The sequence below is a fragment of the Mustelus asterias genome, chromosome 23 (assembly GCF_964213995.1).
Source record: "Mustelus asterias chromosome 23, sMusAst1.hap1.1, whole genome shotgun sequence".
Lineage (NCBI taxonomy): Eukaryota > Metazoa > Chordata > Chondrichthyes > Carcharhiniformes > Triakidae > Mustelus > Mustelus asterias.
Genome location: NC_135823.1, coordinates 12,055,759 through 12,063,825, shown reverse-complemented (window position 1 = coordinate 12,063,825; position 8,067 = coordinate 12,055,759). Strand labels below are relative to the sequence as shown.

General features: G+C 43.3%; 1 non-coding gene across 1 annotated transcript; it reads left to right on the top strand.

Moving 5' to 3' along the window:
* The first annotated feature begins 1,594 nt into the window (after positions 1–1,594).
* On the top strand, positions 1,595–1,667 carry trnat-ugu (transfer RNA threonine (anticodon UGU)). The gene has a single exon. It is a non-coding gene; the product is annotated as a tRNA-Thr (tRNA).
* Positions 1,668–8,067: the final 6,400 nt, after the last annotated feature.

Sequence of the window (8,067 nt, the reverse complement as noted above, 5' to 3'; positions counted from 1 at the left end):
AGGGAGGAAGTGTTGAAAGTGGTCTGGCGTGAAAATTAATTTAACAGAGTTGATAGATAAAATAAATTCTAAAACACGCTGTAACCTGTTGGTCTGGTTTGACATTTAGAGTTTGGCACTTCCACTGCTGTTTAGATTTCAGGTCAAAAAATGAAGATTTATTGCTGTCGTCCAAACAATGGGAAGGAATGTCAGTGATTGTCTGGTAGAACATCTAAAACACAACGTCGCCTCGTGTCCTGAAGTGAAGATCCTGAGCAAATTCAACAGGAGCTGTTCTTGTCGTTTCTGGCAGGACTTTGGGAACCAGGCGGTTAAGGACAGTATAAATGGTGCCGGCCCTTCATGTAGAGCATTGTGTTTCTGACTGGAAATGACTTCTGTTTGTTACACAGTTCAGGATTACCTGATTCAGTGAACGAGCAAGCCCAAGCCTCCTGATGGCCTTTCACAGCTCCGGTGACACGAATGCATTTCAGTAGCAATACCAGCAAATGACATGGCTACGACCGAGCTAATCGTGGTTGTGTGGCCGAACTGTCTGAGGCGCTGGATTAAGCCTTTAGTCTTTGCGATATGCGTGGGTTCGCATCCCAACGCTGCTCGAGTAGATTTGAGTTTTGGTCCTTGCAGCTGAAATCTCGCACCTCAGATTGAATGCAGGAGTGTGTGCGGTGTCGTTTTTTGGCAGGAACAACAAGGGGAAACAGTACCAATGTAAACAGCTGTTGGGCAAAGGAGCATGTGTGGAAGGAGTGGAATTGTTCCGATAGAACGCATACACGGGAACACAGGCTGAATGACTGTCTGCCAATATAAACGACAGCAGGTTAAAATCCAGCAGGTTTATTTGGTGACTATTATCGGTGACTGTCATCGGTGACTGTCACCTGATGAAGGAGCAGCGCTTCGAAAGCTCGTGATTCCAAATAAACCTGTTTGATTTTAACCTGGTGTTGCGAGCCTTCGTACTATACCCACCCCAGTCCAAAGCCGGCATCTCCATATCATGGATATAAACAACAGGATTACAAGCATTCAGTCTGTATTCCCGGCCCAGTGGTTAAGGTGATGAACTGGAATTTCCTAACTGCAGTTCAAATCCCATCGTGTACGCTTCTCAACATTCGTCAATGTGACTCTGTCTTGAGTGAAAGTTATTTTAAATGAAGCAATGTATACAAAGATGACCAACTCATTCCAAATCTCTCACATCAACTTCCTTGAGGGTATCATGATCAGGATTCAGCTCAGAGTTCGATTCTCAGTCAGGCAGTGAATAACGTTTCGTTTAATTCTTCATTTAATGAAAACAAGCCTCGCAGCGTCGATGAAGGTTAATCATCCAGCTGGATGAACTGTATCAGAACTGGAAAAGTCAGAGATGTAATATTAACGATAGACTCTGAAGAAGAATCACATGACAAATACACACGCCACACATGTCAAATTATGACACACTCAAGTTGCATCTTTTAAATTCCTGCTCTGCATCTCAGACATTTCCACATCCATCAAACATCTATCTGAAAACTCAACCTGTTCCTCACTCCACTGATAATGTTACACCTACCCCAGGACACGCACAGCGTTTGGCTTCGTAGCTCAGTGGTTAGAGCACTGGCCTTGTAAACCAGGAGCTGTGAGTTCAATTCTCGCTGGAGCCTGTGGGTAAGGTTTAGTTGATGGGAGCTGTTAGGAAAGCGCAGAGAGACTTGGAGGCAATTCAGACAGGTCTGATGAGTTGACAAGGTGACCGAGCGGGTGCAATTTTGGAAAGTAAATAGATATTCTCTTCAAATCTCATTAAACCTACACAATTCTGGTTGGGTTTGATAGGGTGCAGGCTGAGAGATTTTTTTCTGCTAGTCGTGGAATCTAACCCACGGCGGCAGTCTCAGGATAAGAGGCTGATCATTTAGGACTGAGATAAAGAAAAATTACCTCACCGAAAGGCTTGTGAATCTTTGGAATTCTCCGTACCTGACAGTTATGGTTGCTCCATCATCGAACACATTTAAGATTGGGATAGACAGGTTTCTAGTCTCTCGAGGAATTCAGGGATTATGTAAACCTGGTGGGAAAACTGACTGGAAGAACTGTAGCCCAAGAGCAGCCATGACGGTATTTAATGGCGGAACAGGCTCGATGGACCGAGTGGTCTACTCCTGCTCCTATTTATTGTGTTCATATGTATGATAAAGCCAGTAATTCATGGTGTAATAAAAACAGAAAGTGCTGGAAATTCTCAGCGGTCTGGCAGCAAATGTGAAGAGAAAAACAGAGTTAAGGTTTCGAGTCCGTTAAGATTATTTTCAAACCAGTAACTGCTTGCGAGTTATAACAATTTACACAACATCGAGACAGGGAATTGAATTGAATCCAGGCAGCGAAAGCCCTGAATTTAAACTGCTGTCGTATTTTTGTTGTAAACTTGTTCAGGAAAGTTAGCTGCCAACTGAAAGGGTGGAGGTTTGAGAGCACCCTGAACCACATAGACTCCCTCTATTCCTGCTTCTACTTATATTCACGACATAGATGTATTTTTTGCCCTTCTGCAACATATTGTCCAAAATTTGCCACTCTTGTTATTCAGTGAGTTATCATACATGAATATTAATTTCAAATTAAACGAAATAGGTCATGCTGCTGTACATTTCCAACTTATTAGAAATATTGGATTCTCAGTAACTGATAGGAATTGATGCTGTGATTGCAGATATAGAACCGGAATCCTACCATCTCACTGAGTGAAGCCACTGTCTGTTTAAATGTTGCTCAGAGAAAATTTCAATCATCTTCTGCTGTGTAACATAGCGGAATTAGTCAATAAGCAATATCCACTCAAAAGAAGTCAGAAAGTGTCAATCTGTCTCGCAACTTTCAAACATGTTGTTTTCTGTACCATTTACAATTAAGGTATATGAATAAGTGAATGCAGTTTGTGATGGTAAAATGTGTTCACTCTCTCGGGGAACTCAATCACATTGACGCACATAGAGGAACACGTACAGACACCGAGAGTGACAGAGGCCTGAAGAAGAGACACAAGCACCCATAAATCAAGGATGTCACCAACTGGGTTCAGTTTTGTTCCATTTCTGGCTGGAGTTTTTGTGAATTCTCGCTGATGAACAGAAATAAAGGAAAGCAGAAGTGAAGCAAGAAAAACAGAGAGCAATATTTGGAAGGTTTTGATTCAATTGACGAATATTTAATTCTGGCGTCACCTAAAGGGATGAATGCTGAGCAGCGCAGTGAGTGAGGTTCAAGCCTTCGTGAGAAAACAGCAATGAATTTCAAATTCACCGCCTTAACCACTTGGACAGCACGACAGCCGGTGTTAATGTGTAAGTGTTACTCATATAAGATCATTGAATAGCTACAGCAACAGAAGGGAACATTCGGTCCTCGGAGGTCACCCTGCACCTTTCATCCCTCTCGATTTTCTTCTTAACAAAATGCCACTCACTGAACAGACAAAGCAACTGCATCTGGTGGCAGGGGAAGCCACTCCTCCTCAGAGACTGCAGCCTAAATCCAGCGCCTCAGACAACTCGGCCTCATAACCACCAGAAGCTTTGTGATAATTGTTTCTTGCAGTGGTATCGGCACCGAGTTAGAATATAATTGGGATTTGGAATAGAACATTTAGTCATTCGAGCCTCTCACAATATTTTGGAATCATAGCTAAGCACTTGTTTTCCGTCTGTTACATCTCTGACTTTTCCATCTCTGATGAAGGATCATCCAGCTGGAAGATTAACTCGGTTTCTCACTCCACGGACGCGGCCAGAGCTGGTTTCATTCAATGAGGAATTCCTTTTCATGGTGTCAGTTCACACAGCCTTTTGGCTAAGATCAAGTGTAGTATCGACATGCTGTACTTGGTTGAAGTCATTAGGTTACATTTTAGCTTCGTTTGAAGCAATTTTTAAAAGCGGCATCTCGGCCTTTTGGCTAAGATGCAAATGAGATTAAGCCTTGGAGGAGGAGCTATGCCTACTCCAGTCAGCTTGGATCATGTAGATCAAGCCCAAGACAGGAGGTGAGTGTTTTGTCTTGTCAGCTTGGATCGGGAATGTCTCAACTTGTTGAGACTCTGAATTGGACTTGATCTGATTGAATTGGAATAAAAACAAAAACAAACTGAATTAAGAGGTGCTGGAATTACTTCCTGATCGAAAACAGAATAGAACCAACGTTTCGAACGGGGAGCTGTGACGAAGAGTCATCCAGACTTCAAACGGTGGCTCTATTTTCTATTCTATTCTATTTTCTCTCCACAGACCTGTTGAGATTTGCCAGCATTTTCTGTTTCAGAGGGTGATGGCAGACGGCTGCTTTAGTGACTGGAGGCCAGTGACCATTGGAGTACCACAGGGATCCGTGCCGGCCCCCTATTGTTCGTCATTTATATACATGACGTAAATGACAGTGTGGGGGTAGGATCAGTACGTTTGCCGATGACACAAAGATTGGCCGGGTGGTTAACAGTGAGGTTGAGTGCCTTGGGTAAACAGGAAGATATAGGCGAGATGGTCAAATGGGCGGGTAAGCAGCAGATGCAATTTAACCCGGAAAAGTGTGAGATGATACAGTTTGGAAGGAGTAATTTGACAAGGATGTATAGTATGAAAGGTCTGACACTCGGAAGTTCCGAAGAGCAAAGCGACCTTGGCGTCTTTGTCCATAGATCTCTGAAGGCGGAAAGGCAGGTTAATAGGGTGGTGAAAAAGGCATATGGCACACTTGCCTTTATCATTCGGGGCATAGATTACAAAAGCAGAGAGGTCATGATGGAGTTGTATAGAACTTTGGTGAGGCCACAGCTGCAGTTCTGTTCGCCATATTATAGGGAGGGTGAGAACACAATGGAAGGATTGCAGAGGAGATTCACCAGGATGTTGCTTGGAATGGAACATTTAATTTAAAAAGAGGATTTGGATAGGCTTGGGTTGTTCCCTCTGGAGCAGAGAAGACTGAGTGGCGACCTGATTGAGGTGTTCAAGATTATGAGGGGCATGGACAGGGTGGATAGGGAGCAGCTGTTCCCCTTAGTTGAAGGGTCATTTACGAGGGGACACAAGTTAAAATGAGGGTTGGGAGGTTTAGCGGGGATTTGTAGAAAATCCTTTTTACCCAGAGGATGGCGACAGTCTGGAATGCACTGTCTGGCAGGGTGGTGGAGGCGGGATGCCTCACATCCTTTAAATAGTACCTGTATGAGTACTTGGCATGCCATAACATTCAAGGCGATGGGCCAAGTGCTGGCAAGTGGGATTAGGTGCAGGTCAGGGCCTTTTATGCGTCGGTGCAGACTCAATGGCCGAAGGGCCTCTTCTGCTCTGTAGTATTCTGTGACTCTGTGATTCAGTGATATCAGAATATATAAAGCAATGAAAGTAATTAAGATAAAATGACATAAAACACAATAAATGGAAATGGGGTGAAGATGGAGGTGTGAGTTGATGCTCTGAAGTTGTTGAACTCCATGTTAAGTCCGGAAGGCAGGAAGTGCCTAATCGGAAGATCGGGTGATAGTCCTCCAATATGCATTGGAGTGCCTCTTGAAACCATTGTTTATGACCCCTTCCGTCACATCACTGATGATCAAGAGTAGACTGGTGGTTTGGCTGAGTGGATTTGTCCTGATTTTTGTAAACCGGGCATACTTGCTCAAATTGTCACATTGGCAGTTAGAGGCCAGTTTTGCAGCTTAAGAACTGCTTAGCTAGAGGTGCAGCAGGTTCTCCAGCTCAATTCTACAGCACCATTGCCAGAATACTTTTAGGGCCATAGCCTTTGCAGTTTCCAATGTCTTCAACGTTTTTTCTTGAAATAATATGGAATGGTGAAATATATCTGTTCCTGCCAATGTCTACCCCATTCTCTCTCCATCTGCCTCTCTTCTGTTTGTAGATCTGCCTCAGTCCTTCCCTCTCTCCGTCTCTATTCTTTTCCCCTCTTTTGGATTTGTTCCCTCTCTTCTCTCGTTGTCTGGGTGGAACCAACTTTTACTGAATTGATTCCTTCGATGATTGTTCTCGGAGGAGAAATTCGGTGGGGTGAGTCTGTTCTCTCTGGCGTTTACTATAATGAGAGGTGATCTCATTGAAAAGTCTGAAATTGGGAGACAGTTTGACAGCTTACAGGCTGACAGATTGCTTCTCCCGGATGGAGTGTTTGGAATTATACTCACATTCTCTGCATAGTGTGTCAGCCATTTAGGACTGAGGTGAGAAGAAATTTCTTCATCCAGAGGCTTGTGAATCTTTTCAATTCCGTAGCCCAGAGGTCTGTGGATCCTCAGTTGGTTAGGATATTGAAGACTGAGAGGAATTTTGTTTTGGTGTCTAAGGAAATGAAGGGTCTTCAGAATAGGGTTGAAAATTTATGTTGAGTCTGGTGATTCGCCATGATCTCCTTAGGTTTTGGAAGAGGCTCCATGGGACATGTGACCCAATCCTACTCCATTAGTTCGCTTCACTGGCAATACCGGCTCTGATATCAATTGCTTCTGTTGAAAACGTTGATGAGTATTCTGAGGCACTCAATTCTAGATAACAGCATTTGTGGAGGAATGGCACCGAATCCCGATACTGTCAGGTGTTCAGTTAGTTTACTTTAAAGGTCAGTAATACCTTGGCTCGAACATGTTATCACGAAATTTATATGCACTAGATCGTACGTTTTCATAGGAGGAACCAGCAGAGGTAATGCAAATAGAAATTTCTGTGGGCAATTGACAGTCTTGTGGAACCAGTTCAGTTCCTCCTCCGGAAAAGCAAATCTGCTTGCTCAAAGACCATCATCGTGTTTCTGCAGTGTAGTGGTTATCACATTTGCCTCATACGCGAAAAGTCCCCGGTTGGAAATCGGGCAGGAGCATTTCCAAGTGTTTTTAATTTCAGAATGATTCCGATTTCAGAATGACTCACATTCGTCACTCAACATCAGCTGAACTGTTGAGTATTCCCAGCATTTTCTGCTTTAAATCAGTGTCTGTAAAGGGCAAAACAAGGCTCATCTTCCATCTGGCTATCTTGTATCAGAGCGCAAACATTTATCACTCAAGATCTGATACATCTCCAATTCTTCCGCTTTCAAGTCACATCTTTTAACACTCTGTTCTCCATCTCAGACATTTCCACTCCCGTCAAATATTATCCACTAAAAATTAAGGCAATTCCTCGCTCCGCGGATTACGGTAAGCGTACTATGAACTCAAGTAACCCGTTGACTTCATAGCTCAGTGGTTATAGTACTGATCTTTTAAATCAGTGTTCGCGAGTTCAATTTTTGCTGGATCCTGAGGTTAAAATGTCGCTGATGGCAACAAATTAGATGGTAAAGTAAACTGTGGGGAGGAGGCAGACAGATTCGATTAATGGGCAAGAAAATTTCGTTACGGAAAGAGAGAAAGCCCTTGTTCGTAAAATTAGAAAGAACAGGACCAATTTGAAAAAGGTGAGAAAGTTATAAATGTTGATGTTCAAAGTGGTGAATGGGCATTTCGGTCTTTGTTACCATGAGATTGAAGTGTAAGAATAAAGAAGTTTGCCACAATCGTAACCTGGTTTCAGTGAGACCACATCTGGAACACTATGTGCAATTTGGATCTCCATTTTAGGGAATTGATAGCCTTACGTTGGAGGTTGTAGAGGGAAGGCTCAATAGGTTGGACCCTGAGGTGAAGGAGTTGTCCTATGATGAGAGGCTGAGTAAATTGGACGTTAATTCTCTGGAATCAGACGGAAGAGAGGCGATCTCATCGAAACCTACAAAAGTCTAAGGGGGTTGTCCATTTGGGCGCTGAAGGATTGTTTCCATTGGACGTGGAATCTAAGGGAGGGGACACAGTCTCAGGATGTGGGGCTGATGATTTAGAACTGGGTAAGATGCTATTTCAGGGAGTTGGTTCAGAATTTATGGGCCGCATGGCTTAATTCTGCACTGCAGGGACACTATGATAGGAATAATTTTAGCAATGTCGATTTCAAATAAAATTCGAAAAATTGTACCACTCCTGTACATACTATCAAACCTATCAGAACTATTGGGTTC